Here is a 24,874-nt window from a genome sequence, read left to right as displayed (position 1 = left end):
AGAATCACTAAGTAGTTGAGGTAAGCAGGGACCTCTGGGTCTGTTGGGTCCAGCCACTGCTCAAGCAGAGACATCCAGAACAGGGTGCCCAGGCTTGTGTTCAGGCAGCTTTTGAAGATCTCTTAAGAGCAGTCTCCACAACCTCTCTATGCAGCCTGTGCCAGTGCTCTGTCACCCACACAGCACAGAAGTGCTTCCTGGTACTCAGAGGGAACCTTCTGTGTGTGTTCCTGTTTGTGCACACAGCTTCTTGTCCCAGTACAGGGCACCACTGCAAAGAGCTTGTCTCCATCTTATTTGCACTCTCCTTTCAGGTAGGTGAGACAATGGTGAGATCCCTTCACTCAGCCTTTTAACAAGAGAGGTGCTCGATTCCTCCATCATCTTGATGTGACCCTCTTCTGGATTATTTCCAGTATGCCCATGTCTCTCTTGTACTAGGTGGCCCAGAACTGGACACAGCACTCTAGATGCATCCTTTCCAGTGCTGAGGGGAGGAGATGGATCACCTCTTGATCAGCTGGCAGTAGTTTGTCTAATGCATCCGAGAATATGGGATCTTTCCTTTAGCATCAAAGGCACATTACTGACTCTTGATCTTGATGTCTACCAGGACCCTCAGGCACTTTTCTGCAGGACTGCTTTCCAGTCCAATTTGAGGTTATTCCTCCCCAGATGCAAGACTGCACTTCTCTTTGCTGAACTGCTTGAGTTCCCGTCATCCTGCTTCTCTAGCCTATTGAGTTCCCTCTGGATGTGGCTGCATGGCCATCCTAGTGAGTCAGCCACTGCCCCTACTTTTGTGTTGTCCATGAATTTAAAGAGGATGTATTCTGCCCCATCATCTAGACTGTTAATGAAGGTGTTAAACAGGACTGTACTCAGTCAGACCTCTGGGGCATTCTGCTCATTATTGGCCTCCAGCAAACTAGACTGCACCACTGATTGCTATTCTCTGGGTCCTTCTTCTGACTAGAAGTGATTTTCCTGTCACATAACCAAGGGTTGAGGTGAGGCTTGTAGTTCTTTGTGTCCTCCTTGTTGTACTGGTTGTGTGAACTCAAGATTAAATGGAACGCATGTGTGAGCAGGGAAAATTAGGTCTTAGTCTTTCTGTATACCAGTCTGTAGTTGGGTCTAAACTCAGTGTGACTTGACTTGGTTTTTGAGTTCCTATTGCTGATTTAGGATATTCTTTCACTCAGTCTCAGACTCCAATAATGTGCTTCTCTCTGCATCTCTATGGAGACTAGAGTGGCAGTGATGTAGAAAAATGAGGTTTTCTTTCTGTTATAAGGAGGAAAAGTATTTAGTCGCAAGTAAAATTCTTTCCATTAGATCTAATGTTGAGTTTACATTTCCTTTCCTTACATTTGTTTCTAGACAGATGAGAAACTTTTGACTTAGTTGTGTGAATTAATTTTCATTTATACTAGTTCAGCAAAAATTACTTCTGCAGGAGAAGCATTGCTGTTTGTTGCTTACTCACTGTGGTAGTAATGTATCAAATGGATAGTTTTGAAAATATCCTAAAGCAGCTAAAAAACGATTTTTCATACCAGTAGTTTGTTTGTACATCACAGTCTTTAATCTGTGAAATTACAGGTGATAGAAAGCCCTGCCAGGGGACATATTTTGCTGAACCTGTTGCTCACCAAGGCAGAAGAACTTACTGGAGATGTCAAGATTGGAGGAAGTCTGGGCTGCACTGATCGTGCGCTGGTTGAATTCTCAATCTTGAGATGATGTACAGGGTGGGTTTAAAGTAGAATCAAATTCCCAATCCTCTGAAAGGCAAGGTTTTGGTGCTTTAGGGAACTGGTGCATGTAATCCCTTGGGAAACTTGGAAACCAGCATTCCCAAATCAAATCCTTATCCTCAGGGCTCTCAATCCATTCTCTACCCAGCCTATGTCTGAGCTGAGATTGCCCTGACCCAGATGTAGGACCTTGTACTTGGCCTTGTTGAACTTCATGAGTTTGGCATGGGCTGTCCTCTCAAGCCTGTCCAGGTCCTTCTCTCTAGCATGTCAGCTGCACCACTCAGCTTGGTGTTGTCTGTAAGTATGCTGAGGGTGCATCATCATTTTGTAATTTTTGACAGTGCACTTGATCCCACTGTCCATGTCACCTTCAAAGATATTTAATAACTCTGTTCCCATCACCAGTTCCTGAAGAATGCCACTTGTCATTGGTCTCCACTTGGACACTGAGCTGCTGACTGTAACTCTCTGCAACCATCTGGCCAATTCATTACCCAGTGAGTAGGTCATGCACGAAATACATTTTTCTCTAATTTGGTGACAGGATGTTATGCAGAAATCCATGGAACCTGATGAGATGCATCTGGTGGTCTCAGGGACAGGGCAGATGATGTTGCTTAGCCACTATCTCATTTGAGAAGTTATGGCAGTCAAGTGAGATTCCCAGTGTCTGAAAAAGGGCACATAACACCTATTTTTAACAAGGGGGAAAAAGGAAGATTCAGAGAACAACAAGTCAGTCTCATCTCTGCTCAGCAAGGTCAGGGAGCAGATTCTCCTGGGAAGCATGCTAGGGTATGTGGAGAACAAATTGGTGACTGGGGGTATCCAACATAGCTTCACTAAAGGCAAATTGTATCTGACGTATTTGGTGACCTCCTGCACTGGGGTTACAGCTCTGGTGGACAAGGGAAGAGCAGCTGACCTACTTGATCTTGTGCAAGTAACATTTGATGCTGTTCTGTATGACATTCTTGCTTCTAAACTGGAGAGATGTTGATTTGATAAACAGACCACTTGGTAGATAAGGAATTGGCTGGACAGTCACATTCAGAGAGTTGTGGTCAGTGGCTCAGTGTCCAAGTGGAGACCAGCAATGAATGTTGCTCCTCAAAGGCTGGTATTGGAACTAAAGCTGTTTAGCTTGTCGGTGACATGGATAGTGAGGTTGAATGCCCTTCAGTATGTTTGCACCAAACTGTGTGGTATTGTTAACAGACTGGAGGGAAAGGATGAAGTCCAGAGCGTGGAACCCCTGACAGGCTTGAGAAATGGACTCATGTGAATCTCATGAAACTGAACAATACAAAATGCAAAGTCCTGCACCTGGACTGCAGCAATCCCTGATATCAGTACAGACTGGGTAATGAATGGGTTGGGAGTAATTATGAGGATAAGGACTTGAAGATGTTGGGTGATTTATACATACTCTTGTTTTTTTAAATAAGCACGGGAACAATTGTGATTGTCATATTATGTTCAGATGTATACTTCATTTGTAGTAGTATATCTGTAGTAACAATTTAGAACATGGTCAATTGGAAATGATTTTCAACCTGAGGTATGTGTGTCTTCTGTTGTCATGCCTTGATGTTCATATTCTCCACTCTTGCCCCCAAATGAATATTAGTTGCAGATATTATTAACTATGTTTTGTTTTTCTAATTTGGAAGTTGTCTGTTTTATGTTTTTTTCACTTTAAAACATGAAATCAAAATTCTTTTTCTCTCTGCTTTCTTCTGACTGCCTGTCTCTTTTGGGAAGAATCAGAGGCTTGTGAAATACTGAACTTCAGTTTCTGTATATCTAATATTGGGCAGAAAAGGTTCACAGGAGTGAATTAAACATGTATTTTCACATTTATCTTGCAATATATATATATATATATATATGACATAGAGGGGTGTGTGTGTCTGTTTTAAAGGATGGAAGAGAGATTTTCAAGATCCCTAACTTTAATATCCAGAATGGAAATCACTCTTTATGCTAAGGTCATAAATTTTCTCATATTAGTCCTGGTACTTGGATAGGAGTTGAGTTGTGCTCGCTGAAATTACAGCCAGTGGTGATGCTGAGTGCAGTAATGTATACTGTTTAGGGAGGCTTCCTTCCTTTCCTGTCAAGGAGTCATTCATCTAGAGAAGAAAGTAAGATTCAGTGTCAAATTTCTCTATTTTTAGGTTGTGTAAAAACTGATTTGTTGAGCTACTTGTTGGCAAGTACCTACACTTGCACAGAATCTGCAAGTTGATTCATTCTCCTGTCAATCACTTACTTTCCAGGAAAGTGAGTTGCTATGTAACAAAACTATATATTAACATTTTGAAGGATAGCAGTCAAAGATGTTTAAACTGTACTGATTTTTTGAATGAGTGAAGAATGAACATCTCAAAATAACTTCTTGTAGTATGAAGTAACTAATTCAGGTGCGTGTTTTCTTAAATTATATCCATCCTCTATTATCTCCATTTAATAAAAATAACTTGATGCAGAAAGTATTTAGTTGCTTTCAGAAAGTACTTGTGGATAAGATTCATTGTTCTTTTCATACCCAAATGTATTAATACTACTGCTAAGTTGGCAACTTTTATGTGCTTACATACTATTTGTGTTCATGAATTCATAAATTCATATTTTTCTCTTTATTTCTCCTTAGCTTGAACTATACATTCAGCAGAAGCAAACTTAAGGAAATCTCTCAATGTGTCTTCTGTTCTTCTGTAATGGTAGATGAAGAAAGAGAGAATTGTGTAGTAGAAAAAGAATTTTTCTTTTTTTCCTTGTGAAATCAAAATGCTAGCTTGTATACATCTCCTGATGCAGTAGGACTAAGTAACAAACATTTTTAATAGTCTTTCTGAGTCTATAAAGCATATTTGATGGAGTATTTCTGAGGAATTTTGCTACTTGAAATGGTCATTCTGATCGATTACTGCTGTCAGTAAGTGTGTCTATTGCTAGGAGCAGTGTGATGTTTTCTGTCTTTGTGTGAATTATGTAGTGAAGTGATGCTGGTTATATAATCTTTCTCCAGTAAGTCTGTTCAAAAGTAGTAGATGGGTTTGGGTTATGAACTTAGGTTATTACTGATTCAAGCATGGGTTCCAAGATATATTCTTGGAAAATTTGAAGTGCTGGATAACAATGTTATCCCTACCTTTCTCTTTTCCTGCAGTACTTGTACAGAACTTCCCGAGGCTAGTCAGATTCTGATCATGCCATAGAGCTACTGAGAAAATGAACAGATAACCAGATGACCAGAAATGGACCATAAAAGCATTTTCTTCTTCTTAATTCACAACTTTTTTTTTTTTTTAATGGAGCATGACTTTCTGAAGTGTGGTAGGAATTGTTCTTATACTTGCCTTTGCAGCCACAAAAATACTTGTTCTTTATCAGATGTTGTCTGAGGGGTGATTTTGTGCACTGTGTGGCAGAATCTTTCTAGCTGTGAAGAGCTCTGATTTGTAAGCCTTCTGAAATGAGTTTAACTCAAATGTGACATATATGCTTTCTTACTAAGTGACCTGCTCATCAGGGCTTTGAGTTGGAATCACTTCTTGGAGTTAATTAGGCAGCTTGTGTTTTAATTAAACATGGAAGTACGTGATAATGAAAAAGCTAGAAGTAGACGCGGATTTCTAAATTATCATGTTGTGGATAAAGAATTAGCAGAAGTGCCAGAACAAGATATTTTTTTCTAAAGATTTTAAAAATGCTTGTTCTGCTACTTCTTCTAAACCTTCAGTTTTGGAAGGAAGCTCAGCAGTGTGTGCTTGTAGTACTTCTGCCAGAGTAGTCATTTTCTTTCTTAAAGAAAAACTTAAATCTTAGTCTTAGTAACAAGGAAGTGGTTAAAGATGACAGGAAACACACTGCATTTGATAGTGGGGTTAAACTGATGTCTGTCTTTTGAGCTAGTGTAACAAAGCTCTATTTGTCAGTATGGAGAGAGAAAAGTAGATGGAGGAGAGTTCCAGTCCTTAGATAACACCCAGATAATAATCCTTCATGTAATGATCAGTGCAGTCAGTCATTGCTTAAATGGCCCTGCAATTACTGTGTCATTGCTGCTTTGGATATAATAAACATCACAGATTGAAATGCTGTTGCGGCATAGCGCAGAATTCAGTACCTGGTGGAGGCAGTCACAGTTCTGGACATGTCACCTGGAGGAGTCAGCATGTCTGTCAGCCCCCTTTAAGGATGCCACTTAAATTGGAGCTGAACTGAAGTTCTAGCCTTCTGTGGAAGAGGGTGAGACAAAGGAGAGGGAAGTTATTCTGCTCCTGTTAGTTGCAAACCAAGAAAGCTGTTTCAAATCACATCATAAAACAAGTTTCTAAGTGGGATGTGTGTGGAGGGTGTTGCTGGCCAGATGTGAACTTTATTTAATACAATACTTAGGTTAGTGTTTTTGTCATGTAAAAATTTTGGCTGTAGGTGGGAAGGCTATAGGAAAATTTCAGAGGAAAGTTCCACCACCATCATACCAGCAGTGTCTTGACAAAGCTGAAACACAAATCATCTGTTAAAGTTACAATAGAATGGAGGTTTTAGAGATCACTAAATCACAGTAGGTATTCTGAAAGTGACAGAAGAAGTTGTTTTAATGACTACTGTTGCTACACATAACCTTAGAATTTTTTTGAATTATTAAACTAAGTATTGTGACTATAAAAATAGTATATTATGTTAGTCAGAATCTGATACCCCCCCACTCCCCAGAATCTTTTTTTCTTTAGAGAAAGATTTCACTTACCTACCTAAATATATTACATATTTCTTTTGGTGTGGAATATGTTTGCTGTTTTGAAAGCAGATGACAAAACCGTCCTCCTATAATTTATGGTCCTCCTTCTGTATTTTGTCACCTTATTTGAACTGGCCCCAAGAAATGTCATCAAGATGAGGCAATGGGTGTGTTCCATATACATCTTGGACTTACTTCATTATTCCAGCTTACTAGCCAGGTCTACATAGTAAAACTGTGTCCTCAGCATACAGAGTATATGGTAATATTCTACAAATGCTCTCCAGGCAGAAAAAACTTCTCAGAAGAGGTCCAACTGCTCGTAAGCAGCTGTCTTGCCAATAGCTGTGGCTGCAGACTTTTCAATAAAATCTCAAGTTAAAAGAAAGGCGTCTGGTAGGTTAATTAAAATAATTGCTGCATTTTAAAGTACTCATCTGTTGCTAGGAGCTGTATTTCCCCATGAGGTCTGTGGGAGTTTTTGTGACAGTGTGGATGGTATAGATTCAGAAAACGTACTTCAGCTGTGCCAGAACAGCAAAGCAAAAAGCAGCCTTTAAGGAGGGAGTCATCTAGTGTAGCTCCTGCACAAATTGTTGTCTTGGGTTGTATTTTGTTAACTTGATAATTACATTAAAATCCATCCTCACAAATAACAAACAGTTGTTATGGATACAAGTTTGCTTGCAATGTTTATGTTTTGGTTTTGTCTGATAACAAATGAAGATGTGACAATCAGTTTTAGCTTTCTTTTTCTTTTTATATTATATATATATATATAAAATATACTTTGTATACAAAGTATATATATATATAATATATAGTATATATACCATATATATATACTATGTATATATAGTATATAGTATATATATAAAGTGTATATATATACTTTGAGATTTGACAGAGGATATACATGAGTAACTGCAGAATGGTTCTTGTATTGATAAGTTACACATTACCCCTTCAGTGTCTTCTGTGTTTGATTCTGATGTTAAAGCAAAAGCAATATGTGGTTTTGAAATGATTATTTTTTTTTACAACGCCATTTGTACATGTCATCTTGAAAACATTGTTCAATTATTTTTCACAGTTCGCAGTGGATGGTTTGATAAACTCTGTGCTGCATCCTGGTGACTCTGTGATCCAAGTTCAGAAGCTGACTCAGACTCCTGTGCTGTGAATTGGCAGTGGTGGAGTGATTCGGGTAGGTGACTGTCTAGAAATACTGAAGAAGATAAAAGGAATTAAGTGTTTTGATTACACTTGTTTTAGTTGCTCTGCAGTGTATCTTCTCTTGCCTTCAAGTGTGAGATGACTAACCATTGTTTTAATTGCTGAATTTTTTTACAGTAGCTGGTAGGGAAGGTGTATGAGCGCTGGTAACTTGGTCGCTTTCTGTCAAGAAACATTAAGGGTATTTTCTGTGGTGTAACTGTTTTGTCATGCTTGAATCACAAAACATGTTTTGTGTGTTTGGTATTATTGTATTCTTATGACTCTGTATGATCATTTCAGTGTAGGCAAGCTGAACTCCACTGCTGCTTGCTATTATTTTCTGTATTACTTTTTTTATATAGAATATTATGTATTTAAAGTAGTTACGTGTTTTATCACAGTGTGTTCAGGTGAAATGAAACTCAGCAAAATCGACTTCTGCTCTCCGTAATCTAACTCAAGTGCTCTCATAATAGCTGTGGATTAATATAAATATGTTTTTTGTTTTTCTTTCTTTCCCTTGCAGTTAGAAGCCTGTACTTTGATTTTCTGTACCTGTTTGAATTGTTAGTGGCATTTTTCTAGGAAGTCAAAACTTAATTTATTATTTAAACACCTAATTATGTAATTCAATAGCAGATGCAGTTATCTTCTTCAAAGAATTATAGACAATAGTCAAAGTGATAAGGAGTTGTTTTTAGTAAGTGTGTGATTGAAGTGTTTCAGAATTTTGATCTTAATGTGTTGCAAAATGAATTATTGTCTTAGTCCTTTCTAGTACCTTACTTATATTGTGGAGCAAGGCACTTTTTTTTTTTTTCATCTTGCTCTCTTAATCTTTTGCCCTGACTCAAGTACACAGGTACAGTAACTCAAAGATATTTTTAACTACCCACAGAAAAAGCTTGATGTCTGGGGGTGTGGAAATATTTTTATAGAAAAAAGAGTCTTCAATGATGATGGTGGCTCTGAAAGTGATGCCTCCTATATTATTATGTTGGCCCATGATGTCAGTGGAGGATGTTGGTGGTATGGCAGTAGAGGTTCAACCTTCCCAGGTTGAGTTCATTCCCAGGCTCTTGTTCATTGCTGGTGAAAATGTATAGCTAACGGCGGTGACTGTTGAAAGAGTGTTTTGTAGCTGAGAAGTTTTTCATAGTATTGTGTTCTTTTATATCTGTTGTGATTTCCGTGGAAATAAGTAAGAGGCAGTACTTCAAGAGAGACCTATATGGAAAAGATGATTCCATGGCATTATGAAACGAGAATGTATTTGTTGGAATTCTTTTTTAATGTGTTTTTGAGACTAATACTAACAAGACTCAATATGACTTATTAAAATAAAAATTACAAAAAAAGAAAAAGCAAGAATACTTATTTTAAATATTCTATCTTTTTAAGCAGAAAAGCTTAATTATTTTTTTAAAATACCTGATATTTTATGTGAGCATTTCAGAGTTACTGTTTCTATACATCTTTGGTTGCACAGAACTGTGAAGTGCCATATTTCCCTTTATTTTGTGGTTCTCTGGCTAATGATAATGATAATAATGATAATAATAATACTGTGAAATAACCATCAGAGATGAGATGTGATTTTATCACGTGGATAGGCTGAGACTTCTTCAGTAAGCTTTTGCTCTCCTGTTTACTGTTAAAGCATCAATAACAAAGCAGAGACTTCAGGCAACGTTGCACAACTTCTATTTAGAGGCAGTTATTTCCTTTGTCAAGGCATTCATATTTTTCACAGTAGCTTGTTCTAACATGCATACACAGCTAGAATGATTGCAGATGTTTTAGTGTTAAGAACAATTTTATGTCGAGTTGTAATCTCGTTTTCATAATCCTAATTTCACTGTGAATCTTTTTGGCATTGAAGCACTTCTGAAGTCTTACAGTAAATCAGGTTGGGTGATTAATCTGTAGTTTATTTTTTTGGTGCTTTGCTTTTGTTTGCTCTTGTGCATCACCTCTTTGTGCTTAACTGTTGGTTCTTTGGCATACTTGACTAATGAGCCGTCACCATTTCCAGGGGGCAGGAAATCTCTGTTAACTCCCAACAAGGGTTGGAAGTTAAATGCTGGCTTTGCAATAGACTTGTAGCTACAAGCAGGTTTAGAAAAGCTGAACTGTAAAACATGCAATGGTGAAGTCTGTACTTCACAAGAAATATAGTGTCTGTTTGGGATAGAAGCTTCTTGCTACTGAGAGTGTTCAGCTGTTTTTTCAGAGTTTTATTTCTTGAAAAGATGCCTTAATTTGCTGTGCTGCTTAATCCAGTGAGTACACCACTAAAAGCATAAGTCTATCATGAAGGTAATGATTAATGTGTAATTAACCTTAGATGGGTTCTTAGTTCTGTAAAACTGAAATCGGTGAAATAAAGTTTAAGAACAAACAGCAAGTGCTAAAGTTTGTCTTTTTTTTTTTCTTTTTTTTTCTCCTCGATGTATTCTACCTAATGTATACACTTGTCAAGTCACTGAAATCTTCCCTTGTATAGAGTACTGCAGTTCCCTTTATAGTGGTGTAGTATTTTCTATTTGGTTTTCTGACTATGCTGCAGTTAAATATGCAGTTCTTGAAACTGTGTATTTAGTCAGCTAAGGAAAATCACAACTCATAGTCTCAATATTAGGACCTTTTGCATAAAGGAAACAACACTGGCTAAAGAGAGGCCCTGGTATCCCATCCCTTCAGTATTCTTGTTTTTCAACATGTCCAATAGTTTTTGGACGTGTTCCAACCTCCTTATATAAGCCATGGTTTGCATGGGTATGTGAACCCTGTTGACTTGCTGATTCATTTTTTCTTATAGCAATAAGCTTTGGCTCAGATTTCCCCCTTCTTGGTTTTTCTGACATGTTTTAGCATGAAGCACATCTTCAAACATATCTCAGGTGGTTCAGCTGCAAAGGCTAATCCAGTCAGCACCAGGCATGTTTTGTCTTGGCAATGTGTGTTGGAATCCTGTCTCTCTGTCAGCCTGCTGTTCCCTGTAATGCAAAAGAGGTATAGACAAGCCATTCTGATAGGTGACATGAATTTTGAGCTCATGGACGTTCAGAACTACAATATTTTAGGGTGTCTTGATAAATGCTATTTTAGTTTGAGGATTCATAAAGAAGAGTAGTTTGTTACATACAGTGTGCACACTGCTGGCAGTCAGTCTAAAACCTGATTGGGTTATCAGAGGGTTGGCTTATGTGATAAATTCTTTGGTTGTCACATGGGCAGAATTAGATATTTGAAGGAAAACCACATTAATCCTTAATGTGACAAATTTGTTTTTAGTTCTGTGCGAAGACTAGGTATTGGGAAACACCTCCCTTGCATTGCATAAGCACTTCTTGGATCTATTTGTCTGCAACTAGCAAATATTAAAAACTCATTATGCTGCTCTAAGTATGTGTGGTCGTATCAGAGGAAAAGTATGCAGAGAATGCTTCTGTCTAACTTGTTTAAATAGCCTGGCGTGTTCTGGCTTCCTTTTCCTCTTTCATCTCCTTTTCCAGCTACACTGTCTGGTATAGATAGAATGAAGTGCTAACTAATTTATGCAAGCAAATTTCCTTTTGACAGTTGTCCTCGAAGCTCTTGGCCTATTCAGCTTGTTGGTTGAGGAATGTCTGTGCCTATTTCTTCAGCTAAGACACAGCTTCTCCATCACACACAAAGCCCATTGATTGTTTCCTCCTTTATTTGGTTCCCCCTGGCTCCCCCATGGATTTCTTTTTTTTCTTTTCAATGCAGTCGTATCAGGAAATGGAAGCACATTTTCCTAGTAGTGTGAAGATGTGATGATGAGGCAGATGAGTTTAGCAAAATTCTTTACTTCCAATGATATTATAAACAACTGTGTAGTGTTGTAGTGGACGTGGCAGCATTTCTCTGCCAAAGTATTTTCTTCTATGTAAATAGAAATAATGAAAGTTTACAAATTTGATTTTACAAGTTTATATAAAGTATGAGTTTCTTCAAGTACTTTCATGTCTGGAGGGTCATGCAGCGCTGATGTGGACAGCTGCATGGGCTGATGTGTTTTAGAAAAAAAATAATCCACATTAATATGGGAAACAGAACAGGAGTGGAAGATGGAGCAGGTTAGTTTGCTAGCTAGTCTATATCTAATTCAGGCTGATTGAAGTTTTAGAAACTGAAAGCAGAAAGAAGGATTTGCCTTTGATTTCTAGAGAATTAGTATGGAAGAATACTGTGTTTAGAAATGCCCACTCAGCAGCAGGTTGTCAGCCTGCATACTTCATTGTCATTAGGTGGGAAGTGTCTTGAAGTCTAAACTGTCAGGCCAGTCCAAACTGCCTGCCTGTCAAACACATCCAGAAAGATCCTAGCTGTCCAAAGACAGGCTGACTGTCCTTTGGGGGATTGTGCACCAATGCAGTTCGAAGGTTGTGACGTAAAAATGGACAAAATGGGTATACTGTTTTTCCAGAGGTCCATCTAGGTAGGAGACCCAAAAGTAGAGGGTTTTCTAATAAATATACTAGCTTTGTTTTAGGCCAGAAAGAGATGATGGACTTTTTTCAAAGAGAGTAGATTTTGAACAAATACTCCTCACAGAGAAAAGGCAAAGAGAGTAGTCTGTAAAGCATGTGCTCTACATGAAAGCCTAAGTACAAAAACAAGAAACTGTTAACAGATCATCAAGAACTGATAAGTAAACCTATGTGCCTTTGAAGAAAGAAGAGTACTATACTCAGTTTAAGAAAAAAAAAAAAAAGAAAAAAAAAAAGAAAAAAGAAGAAAAGTGTGTTCTATCTAATATCATTGGTCCTGGGCATATGAAGAATGTTAGGTTATCCTCAACTTTTTGGAAGCTATTTGAATGAAGTGAGAATTGGGTAGTATTATTCTGATTAAAGTAACTTTACCTGTTTTTGGCTTTTGAGGGGTGGAGGAAAAAAAGTTAATACGTGCTCTCCTCTCGGCAGTCTCTGAGACCACAAGCTTTTAAACATGGTCTCCACAAGACCTCTCTCCCTTCTGGGATGGTGAAGGATCCAGAGTGGTCTAGGAAAACACAGTGTTTTGACTAAGTGGCTGAAAGGTTGGTGCTGCTGCAGGGAACTTTAGGTTCTTTGATCATGGGGCAGTTTACTCTTTGCCTGGCCTGATGGCAGCAGACAGGTCTTGCCTGTCTCCAAGGGGAAAGCAGACTGTAGCCCAGGAGCTGGCAGGATTTGTTGAGAGAGCTTTAAACTTAAGTATGAAGGGAGATGGGGATAAAACGACACTCTCTGGGGTGGAGCAAGTAGCTCAGAAATCTCCACTAGATCAAATGAGGGAAGCTTGTTGGAGGTCAGTGGGACAGAGTAGGGCTTCGGCATGTTGCTGTTGTAGGAGATGGTGGGGATAAGCCTCTGAACTGTTTTGTAGGATCTTCTGTGAACTCCTCAGAAGAGTTAATGTTGCTGACCCCTGACCCCCCCACCTGAAATCTTCTCTAGGAAATGGTGGGGGAAAACTTCGGAGTTCTTTTAGAGTTTTGGGGGAGGGCCTGTCTGTCAGAAAGCCCAGTTGAGTGCCTTTACACTAATGTGTGCGGTATGGAGAATAAGTAAGGGGGAGCTGGAAACCATGATGTGATTGGAAAATTATGATCTGGTTGCTGTCACGGAAATATGCGGAAACATGGTGGGATGAATCCTATGATTGGAATATTCTGAAAGCTACAGACTCTTCAGAAGGGGTAGACAAGGTAGGAAGGAAGGAGGAGTTGCCCTCTATGCTTTGTGGCTGCTAGCCATCCTTCATCCCTTCCTCATCCCTTCCCTACCTTTTGTTCTGAAATACAGGCTTCAAGTAAGAAGCATTCCAGTCTCATTCTAAATCTCTTTTCTCAGTTACATACACATTCAAATGTTCGCATTTATTCTAGAGCTGAAATGCATCATTTTTAATCCAGAGACAAAACGCTTTAAACGTACAAAGGTAATTTCTGTATCTGTAGTTTAGCTAATCAGAGGACAAAGAAAAATCTTGCTTTTGGATATCAAGGAAATTGCTGTCTGCACATAACGAAGTACAATTGTGGACTGATTACCACAGCTGATTCATTTTCCTGATACAAGAGGACAACAGTGAGGACACGGTGTATTTCATCTCTGGAATCCCATGTTCTTATCAAACTCTTTTACATTCCTTTTGTTTGTGTTTTTGTTTGTTTACTACTATTTCAGATCATAGAGGGCAAAAAAAAAAACGCATAAATGCCTCTGCATTAAATTTTCAAGTTAGAAAGCCTAAATAATGATACCAGTCTAACTGTAATGGCTTTATTATGCAAATTTGCACAAATGTAATGTGTGTAATGCATTTTTGTGTGTTTCACTGCAAGGTAGTTAAAAATTCTTTTCCAAACAGTATAATTGTCCTTTATGATGATATAACCCGAAGGAGTTTCAGTAAACAAACTGAAATCACTTATCGTGATTAAATATGAGCATGGGGTAGAATGCATCCTCCAGCTTATGGTGACCTAGAGGGTTAGAAACACGTGTAGATAGAGTGGAAGGAAGATATTGGTTAGATTGATGAGCAGTGTTGCTCATCAACATTCTGAAAATTGTGATGTGATAAGAACAGTTGTTGGTGATGGTGATTGAGATCAAGTCCTGGTTGTATACACAGTGAGTTAACGTAAGCAGTCCCCAGAGGTTCTCATCATCTGAAGCATTGCTGTGAAATAGGAGGCATTGGGAATGTGATGGCAACTTGGGATGGGAAAGAAGAAACTGGAAAAAAAGGAACAACAGAAAAATAAGGAGGAACAAATAAACGAGTAGTGCATAAAATAACAGTGGGACGGATGAGAAAGCAAAAGAGATGATGCTTTTGTGGTCCTCACCGTTATTAAGGATTTTATCATTGATTAGAGGGATAAAGTATAAGTTGATAAGAGTCATATTAAGGATCACTTATTTTTTGCCTCATTTTTAATATATCTTTTTTCTAATTCCAATACCTCTCAAACAGAATCTATCCTGTAATAGTTTCATGTACTTGGCCTTAATGCACAAACATAAATGTGTCAAATTATTTTATCCATGACATTATCAGTCTGTTCCCATTCTGATCCTTTAATGGTATTAAAATGAAAGCTGGTATCTAGAATGGAATTAGTCCATTAATCTCACTACTGAGCTTTAATACTGAGATTTTTTCCCCTACTAAAAAGAAGTGTTTTGCTTTTTCAGCTGCTGACATAGATGATTGATATATTAAAATGAACCTTTTGGAGCAGTTAAGTTGCAATGTCTTACTGCTGGACAGAATTGTGCCTAGGAAAGTCATCTAATGTAGATCAGTAAATGCCTGTTGTTCCCTTAAAAAACAACAACAGCAACAAAACAGTAGGTAATCAGGTGGTTTATTTCATTTAAATGACATCTTGAGGTACAGACTTTATTTCTTTTAGCTAGATCTTATACGGACTCATTGGAGTGGGATCCCTTAAGAGGGATTGGGAAGGTGCACGAGTATCTTCTTCAAATGCATTTCAGGATTTGCGGTTTGGTAGGACTTCTAACAACATGTGAAGGTCACATTCCTCCAAGAGGACTCTGCAAATGCCAAGAGATTAGGACTGAGAAACCTAGTGGTGACTTGCAGCCTGCACAGAAGCAGCAGTTTCTGGATGGTAACCTTACAGCCTTGTGTTGGTCTAGATGAAGTTTAAGAAGCCATTAGGAACTGGAGAAAACAACTCTCATGGTATCCTCATTATCAAAGGGGGCAGAGCAAGCTTTGCATTCTGTTCTTTTTCAGAAAATGTTGTCATCTGCCTATGGCTACAAATAACAATTGTTCTTGCTTTTGAGATTCGGATGTTCTCTATTGGTTATTTCAGTTTCAATTTGAATAGTATTTAAACAGAAAAGGTTGGAGTGTTTTTCAATCACTTTAATTTAGCATATTATTTTCTCTGAATTTCTGAAGAGCTGGGAATGAATTACACTGCAGTTACACCAGTTAAAATGATAGAATTTTTTCCTACCTTTATGAACTGTTTAGCTTTTAGTTCAGATGACCTGTGGCCCTAGGTTTTAATCCTGTCATACAGAAAAAAATATAAGGGAATTGTATAACTTTGTGGAATAAAATAATAATATAGGTCCATAAAATAAATCACTTCTTTTGGAACATTTTTTGCCTGAATGTGAATTGTCTTTGAAGGTGCCCAAATCCCCATTACAAAATTATATGGTAACCAGTGATGGTCTGCACTATTCATCTTTGACTCTTAGGCAGGTAGTGGGGAGATCTGACAACAAGCCAAGGCCTCCTGTCCATAAATTGGTTCAAACCAGGAGATTAAACAGCAGCATTAAGCTTTTCAAGAGTAATGTGATAATGTCACAGAAAAAACAGATCATAAGTCAGTGGCAGATGGCACATGCCTCGGTGAAGGGTAACAGACTAAAAATATTTTTTGATACGATGTTTTGTATGGTTAGTCATGAGCAGAAGCTGTTAAGGTTAGTTATGAATTTAATATAACTTCTAACAGGAAACTTCAGCTTCCAGGAAAACATCTGTTCAGTTACTCAGAACTTACTAAAAGGTTTTAATTATGTACATAAGTGATTTTTGTTGCTGTTGTTCATCTTTCTGTGACTGCTCTTTGCTCCTGCTCTGCCACCGAGGTTCTGTTTTGAATATAGAAATGTATTGTTCTGATTTCTCCCTTTGAGAACACTGACATCCAGGAATTGATTTTCACAGTGTGCACATGAGATGAGTTAATAATATATTGTTATGACACTGAATTGATGTGCCCAGTAGTTGACAGTTCGAGCTTTAAAAGGTATCTGACAGTTCTTTTTTTCTTTACATCCACCCAAACAAAGAAAAACACTCTAATATTTTTGTATATACTCTATGTTGAGGTGCAGTGAGGTTAATTCCACTTCTAGCTATGAATGTTCAGCAATTTTGCAAGCAAGTTCTTAGATTGCTAATTTTATCTTTAATCAAGCTGGTCAATGATTTCTTGTAAATGAGTTTAGTAAAGTAGTGAGGAACAGAAGAAGCGCAGGAGGAAGTGAAAGATTTGTAAAAATAATTGTTAGTTGGAAAGTTAATGCTTTTACATGCATGTTGAGGGAAGTGACATCTCAAAATAGATTTCAGTGTTGCTCAAATAGCACCCCTCACCTCTGCCCTGGAAAGAAACGGAACTCAGGAATACCCTAACAATGACTTGGCTGGTGGAGTTAGAGCTATTATTAAGCGTACAATTATAGCAACTGCTTGCTGATACTTTCTATTATTTAAACAATTTTAAAATCTATGTTACAAAACTGTGTTTCCTAAGTATGGGAAATGCAACATATGGGAGTAAGCAATTAATCAGATCAATAACAGCTGTTTGCTAACCTATTTTCAGAAAACTGCTAGGTCATTTTGATTCCAACAGCTTAGTCCAGTGAACTTTCTGCACAACTCGATAAATGTAAGAACAAAGTGTTAAGAGTGTTAGGTAATACTAGCTCAAACTAGTTTAAATATGAAGCCTCAGTGTTCAGTTAACAGCTGTAGTCTCTTGGCCAGCAATAAAAAGCCACGGGCATAACACAAATTCATGCATTTAATGTGCTGCTGGCATTACTAGTGACTGTAAAATGTGCAGTCTGAATTTTTTGTGTAAGTTTCTACTACTGCATCTCTCCACAGTGTTCTGTATTTTACTAAGCTGATACCCCACTTGGATTCGATTTTCTGCATAAGTGGTGGTATAAATGGCAGTGTATGCCTGACTGGTATGTTCAGAGTGTGTCTGATGTAGTAGGTTTAAAATCAAGGGCTATGTACTTTATGATTCTAATTAATGGGGTATAAGTAATAAGTTATTAATCTGAATTGCTAGAAACCTGCACTTAAATGGTGTCCAAGAGGACCGAAATGTCCTGAGATCTATATTTCAGGACAACAGTGCTCACTCTGTGGCAGTCTTCTGGTTGTTTGGGGTGATTCGTTCTGGTGCTTGATTATTTCATGAGTTGCTACTGGAAAATTCAGTATGCAGCTCGATATAGTGCTCAGTATCTTCTTCCAGAGGTGCTTATTCACTTATACCTCATATTTTCTTGTTTCTAGTCATCTTCACTGTATTGACTAGATTACTTCTGTCTTTCTCACTTGCAGTAGTTAATAAGTTAACTACGTTAGTGAGTCAGCATCTGCTTGATGCAATTTCCAGCCAATTGCTCCTTGCTCACAGAGTTGTGGGTGTTGGGTGCCACTAGCGTTTTATACACACCCATTCTCTCAATAAGATATATTGCCATATTTAAGTACTGTGCAAATAAACTTAGATATGTCCCTCCCAAAAGTACTTCAGTATGTATTAGAAATTATAAACAGTACGTGGGTGTGATGGAGTAGGGAAAAGGGTTTGTGTGATAAAGGGCAGTGGGGAAAAAGCACTGAGGGTCATGTTAATGGCATCGTGTGAGTCAATTGCCTGTTTAATTTAGATGAAATGGTTTAGATAGTGCTAATGCGTTCTGGTGTATTTTATTGTGGGTGATGACTGATTCAAATTTTCAGTTACAAGTCTTACTACTGGTTAAATAAGTGTATTCAGTCTCATTGAGTATTCCTATTCTCTTAGTCATTTGTTTACCAAATATTTTGCTTTCCCCGTCTTTCCCATCACGTCTCTCTTATGCTGCTGTGAAAGGAGGCAGAGGTATGAACATGTTTGCTGTGTCTAACAAGTAGGCCTCAAAAACCCTGACCATCTGTAGCTGTCCCTGTCTGTCTAGGATACTTGTGCTGATGGAGAAACTTTTAAAAATGGAAGGAGGGAAGAAAATAAAAAGGAGGCTCCCGTACACAGTGGGTGAGGGCACCAGATCTAAGTAGCTTTCTCATAGATTTGCAACCACTCTTGTTATACTAATGCTCTTGCCAAATTGTTTGTGGCGCTAATTGGCCTCCTGATGTGAAGCAGGTATGTCCAGTCCTCTAAAGTAGTTGGCAGATCTATAGCAGCAGTGGCAATACTTAAAACAGCTGAAGCTTGGATGTAAGAATTATCATAACCTGAAAGGAATTCTGTTTCTGTGTTTGAGGTTTTTTTAGGTTTTTTTTTCTGCTTTTTCTTCTTAATTCCTATGCTGAGTCAGGCTGGATTTTTTTTATTACCACTAGCAGTAAAGATATCTCAGGCTTACTAACACCTTGATATAACATGCAGTTACTCATCTGAAGCCAGTGAGCTAGAACAAATGTCACTTCAGATCCATGGCTTTGTAGGGAGTTCTGATGGTTGAAGGAGATCAGCTGTAGCTGTTGAGAGACCTGCTGTTTTGGTGGTATGTAATCATGATCTGTGATGAAGGTGAGTGGTGTTTTGGTCATCCTGATTGATGGCCTTAGGGTGGTTTTCTTTCTCTTATGCATGGTGTGTTTCTTGGTGTGTTTTGGTGTTTCTGTGTTCAGAAACTACCATATTGCATACTGCAGAGACAGGAAACAAATGGATGTAGAAAATAGGTCAGTGAACATGTTAGTTTTGTGTTTAGATGCTTTGGTTTAAAGCCTTGCCTAGAAGTTCCTAAGAATTAAGTTTTGAATCTAAAACTCACAGCATAATGTCTTTATTTTTGAGTATTTCTGTCATTGACTCTTGCTATTCAAGCTAATACAACAGCACTGCAGCAACAAAGTCAGTAAACATTAGTAAAGCATTATATTAAAAAAAAATTAATTCTCCTCTGATTTGCTGCAAAGAAATTTTGGCCTACAGAAAGTAATAATTCACAAGTCTGTGAATGCTGGCTCTTCTTTGGTGAATTTATTGGTCATTTACTATAAACTAGTAACAGTTTCAAATTAAACAGTGATTTGTCTAATTTCCTTTCTGTCCATTGATATAGCTTGGTTCTACAAGTAAATATTCCTTTTATTTTTATTTAATTGAAGGAAAGGACGCTGGAATTGCTGAGAGATTAAATGGTGTCTATCATGAATGCAGGAAAGATTAAAGGCACAATTATTTACCTGCTTTACTAAGAACAGAAAAAGATGTCCTGGATAGGAACTGTGTCAGCTAAATAATTCTGCTGTATATTTCCACTGTTTGTAAAAACAGTTTGTAAAAGCTAAAAATAAACAACAAAAAAAAATCCACAAGGTCTAATTTTTATTTTTCCATTGGAAATGTTTCCAGGTAAGCCAGCTGACCTTCTGCTGTACACAGTAGCATGGACCTTAGCTCGGAAGACTTTGGTGCTACATCTAATGTTGAAATTGGCCCTGATGTGTTTACTGTTAGTGGGCTGAACTGCATGACCTGGAGAGAGCCCTTCCAGCTTCCATTATTTGTCAATTAAAACTACTTGGGGGAGTAGGGAATACCTGTCTGCAACAGCTTGCACTTATGTTGTTGTATATACAATTATTTATGCCTAATCAAGATACTGCCTTTCTTCCTCTAGGAACTTTTCAAAGCATATTTGTGAGACTTAAGCTTTGAGAAACAGGCATCTGAATGCATGAAGATTTCTTACAGTTTGAATAGTTGAGAGACTCTTCGTATCTGTGCATGTGCATTGTAGAAGTTTTTCATGGCTGAGATTAAACTCTACTACGCTGGTTATTTTGGCACTAATTACGCACTGAAGGGTGATTTTGAACCCCTGGCAATTTCTGTAAGTCATAAGTGTGTTTATTTTGCAGCAAAATCCACACATCATCAGATAACTTGCACAGTGAAGGTTTTTGCATCTGTGTCCACAGACATGAGATGGATTATATTAAAGTACTGGAGTTTTTTTATTGTGATTTTTTTAAGCTGAGTTCAAATTTCTAGTTTTCACTTATGTCTTGGATCAGTTTGGGGAGCTCTTCTTTGTTGATGAGCTTCCTAAGAGAAAACAACAAATAAGAAGACAAATCAGTTAGTTTCATGCTTGCAGGGTGAGTGGTTTTCCATAGCTGTCTTTTCCAAAAGCACTGTTCTGCTATTGTAGGTAATAAAGAAGTTTTCATTATGCTGAGTATTAGGCATTTCATGCATTTTTAAGATAGTTAAAAATATGCCTTATAAAAATGTAGATGTTGTGGCAAAACAAACTAGTATTAAAATGCAACCCATACAGTGGTTTGGCCAGTCATGGACTTATGACAGTTCCTTCCCATTGCTGCTGATAAATACACCCATGCCCCTTGGCACCATACTTTCACGGGTATGTGCCCTGCAGAACACCAATGGTATTGCCAAACAGAGGTTATTCTGGGGCAGTCTGGAAGCAAATGCAAGTCTTTGTGTACTTGCTGAGAATGCACCACCAGCTGTCACTTTCCTATGTTGAAGGATTCTGGCTGTCAACAGCTGTGATGCCATTAGTACTAGGAGGTTACAAGTCCCCAGATAGGTCAGTCTCTTACTAAGAGACTTAAGACGATGTATCATAATTTACATAATAGAATCCTCCGCCAAAAGAAGAAAGATAGCACAGCTCTTGGTGTTGGTCAGGTTTTTGTCAGTCAGACAACCCACACAGCAAAATAGTCTCTTTTCTTTGCTGTAAGTTCTTAGCTTCAGCTCAGATACCAGTGAGGAGAAGCAGTGAGAGACTGACAACAATACTTGCTTTCTGGAAAAATAATTAAGAGTTTAAGTTCAGAGAATAGTCTCTGAACACTCTGTATTTCCCTGCTCTGCCTTTCCCTGTTCCTCGAGTACAGAAATCTGAAATTATCAAACATCTGTGTACTCTAAGTGTGAAATATCTATTGAATTTCAAAGGGTACACTTTGTAGCCAAATATTTTTCTAGTCACATTTGTCTTATTTAACCATATGATATTATTTTTTCAAATCTAGCTCACTATTAGGATACAAATTTTGAACCAATCTATAAGGCTGTGATTGAGTTAGAATCTTGGCATTAACAACTTACAATACAATCCCGTTATTACTGTCGTATGTGAAATAATTGTATGTGTTCCATACATACCCTCCCAATACTTGCTGAAAATTTTTTGCTGGTTTAAAACCGATCCAGCACAATCCATAAATTACCAGAGCTTACCCTTCTGTGGTACTTCAAACCACGATGCGATCCAGTCTTTGAAATGATCCGGGAATGTTGTTTTTTTTTTTTTTCCTCTGAGCTTGTTGTGATGGGTATATGAAAGCTTAGTGTGGAATTGACCAGGTTGCTTTTTTTCCCTCCCCCCATTACATAGTAATTGTTATCTTTGTGCAGGCAAAACCTATTCATTGGGAACAGTGATGCTATCTGTGCATGGAGTTGCACTTCTTTTAGTCTCCTTTGGAATTTCTCATTCCCTTGTTCAAAGGAAAACAGTATAACTAATCTTATTGCCCTAAAATTCTTCCTGTTTTACAAGAAGGATTTTAGTGTGGCAGCATAGGATTCATTTCTGCTCAGCTTGTCTGTGTGATGGATAATCTTGCTAAATCTAAAGTCTTTTTAGCTGAACATACTGTCTTTGTCATTGAGCACGAATGGATGTTTAAAGGATGAGCTCAGATAATCCTGCCTCTTCAATGCTCTTCCTGGAATTACTGAAATAAATAATTCTGTTTTTACTGTTTTTGTTGTTTTAAATGGAAGATGATTATTACCATAGGATGAAGGCTGCCTGAAATGTCTCTGAAAAAAAGCAGTTTCAAAATACTTCTTTTCAGCCCTACCTTAGATGAAGGGCACAAATGCTGTGGCTCTCTCTCCTCTCCCATTTCCTTTCCCCTCAACAAGCTGGAGAAAGGAAAAACAGCTCGGGAGAATTTATAACCATTCATCTAATTTTAAAATATAACCCTGTTTCCTCATCTTTTATATGCAAACTTTCCACTAGTGATCTGGGTCCATCAGTAGCTTTTCAAAGTCTTCCAGTAAGCAATTCAGAGGATTTGAGGTGAAATGTATTTGTGTAAAAACTGCAGGAAGAAAGAAGTGTTCTCAGTCAACTGCAGACCTCACTGGTCTAAAACCAGTGACAGGCTGGAAGTGAGGTGTGGATGTGAACAGGATGCAGTGTGGTGGTGAGAAACACTGCACTGCAGCACACCAGCAGTCCATCTAGCAAGCATCTTTTAACAGAGGCAGGGTGGTAGGGTAGGAAAACACAAGGAAGGGTAGGAAAACAGTGAATACGTAGCAGTTCTCCCAGCTTCTCTCCCATTGCTCAGGGGAAGTGGAATGCTAGGACTCTTACGTAGCACCTTTGGTGGAGCCTGGCAGAAACCAGGCGCACAATATGCTGTGCTCTAGGATCTTTAAATAAAACTTTGCTAAATGTTTTTATTAGGTAGTTTAATTTGTCACTAGACATTTAAAGCACCTGTTACTTCAGGTAAATAGGAAAGTGACTTTCTAAGCTAGTTGTGATCATGATGCACTTTTACCCTGGGTTCATCAGAATACTCTGGCCTCTTTTCCTTGGGAGTTTGTTGTGCCTTTCAATGAACTGGGCATGTCAGTGTGACTGCATGGAAGCCTGGAGTATTCCTGCTTTTGAGAATCAGCAGCACTTAAAGCTGTAGTCTCACTGTGGTCTTGGCTGAGTAGTTGAAATATTCTCTTCTGGTGTGGACTTAAATTTATCTGATTTAGTGCCAGTTTCAAGTGCTATTGAAGTAATGTCAGTTGTGGTGATCTCATTGTTTCTTGTCTAATTCTGTAAGTTATGTGTTGTTCTGTATATAGTTCCTTAATCTTTATGGCATGCACATGCATACCAGTTCTGTATGATCTTCTCTGGGGAATTGGAATCTGATCAGTTCCTTCTGTTTGGTTTTGAAGCCTACAAGCATTTCATAGTTTGCTAATGGCTCCCTACCCCTTCTAGGCATTACAACAGTGGCAACCTAACAGGTGTCAGGAAGTGATGCAAAAGTAATCCCTTTTGTTTGTTGTTTTTGTGATTATTATGGAGCTGTTTTTTCAGTTTTTCTAATCTGAATGCTCTGCCTGCCGTGCCTTGACCTTCTGCCGTTTTGTTTTCAGCAGCAGAGTCACCTGACACTCTTATTGTCAAATCCAGCCTTGCGCTACAGTTTTCTTTGGATTAATTCTGTTTATCTTAGCAGAGCTATTGCAAACCTGCGTTTCTACCATTTGAAAGCTTTGTGTACAGTGCCTTGAAATAGGTTTTATACGAATTAAATTGCTTTTCAGTAGGAGCACAGAGCCACGAGAAGGGAGAAAAGCACACAAATGTGGCAGTTTGACATAAACATCGCAGATTTCTGAATATGTTTTGATCCTTACTGTCTTTCTTTATCTTTTTAATTGTTTTGAATGCTGCTGTTATGTATTTCTGTTGCTGGAAAAAACTGGTGGATCCTTTTTTTTTTTTCCCCCCCTCCCATCAAGAAACTCAATAGACTGAGGCTTTAATATTTTATCTGTATTGCTTTTATCCCTTGTTTGCATACCCTCATTGTCATTCTGCTGAATAAATGAATATATTTATCCAGTACAGTACATTGGAATGCCTTTGGTATGAAAGTGCTAAATGGCACCGGTGACTGCTGAGGGGAGAGCAGGGCCAATAGCATGTGAAAGCTGATCACATCACAATCCTGTTGTGTTGATCCTGGATATCTAACAAATTAATTGTCCTCTAATGGTGCTGCTGCTTGCAGTACTCCAAAAAAAAACCAAAAACAACAACAACAAAAAAAAAGCTTCCATTCCTCATATAGCAATTTCAATTTTGTGATTTAATTTATAGTAAATCCTATGAATGAAGATACTGCCTCTGCTCCCCGTAATTTTACTTTTTTTCTAGGTACTATGAGTTTGGCAGCCATGACTCAGCTCCTTATAGCTGTTGTAAATGATTTTGTATTCAGTTAGAATCTGCTCATGCTGATACTTAATCCCTGTGAAGATGCATTCTACTTCTGTGCTTTTGTAGGCCAAGATTACAGGTTGCATAGGTCCAGTCAACAATTATGAATGCACTGAGCGTTGTTCTGTCTTTCTAATTGTTCTGTGGTGGTGAAGGTAGAGTTAGTTGTCTGCTATGACTTACTTGGCAACTTTGTAAAAAATAGAAATAAATGAAATAAAAAATCATAAAATTAGTATCATGGGAGAAGCATGGACTTGTCGTTTTCTGTTGATTTC

The 24,874-nt window shown here is 38.1% G+C and overlaps 1 protein-coding gene across 5 annotated transcripts in view; it reads left to right on the top strand.

Annotated features, from left to right (window-relative positions):
- Nucleotides 1–24,874, top strand: part of ERBIN (erbb2 interacting protein) — a 99,720-nt gene that overhangs the window by 14,761 nt on the left and 60,085 nt on the right. For 4 of the 5 annotated variants that reach the window (XM_015848557.2, XM_015848558.2, XM_015848554.2 and 1 more), the window contains exon 2: nucleotides 7,610–7,723. The exons of the other annotated variant lie outside the window; for it this stretch is intronic. The gene's annotated coding sequence lies outside the window, so the exon portion shown is untranslated. The remainder of the gene's footprint in view (nucleotides 1–7,609; nucleotides 7,724–24,874) is intronic. 5 annotated transcript variants of the gene reach the window in all.

Source organism: Coturnix japonica, chromosome Z, assembly GCF_001577835.2.
Source record: "Coturnix japonica isolate 7356 chromosome Z, Coturnix japonica 2.1, whole genome shotgun sequence".
Classification (NCBI taxonomy): domain Eukaryota; kingdom Metazoa; phylum Chordata; class Aves; order Galliformes; family Phasianidae; genus Coturnix; species Coturnix japonica.
Note: the sequence above shows the minus strand (reverse complement) of the source record. Positions and strands in the feature narration are given on the sequence as shown.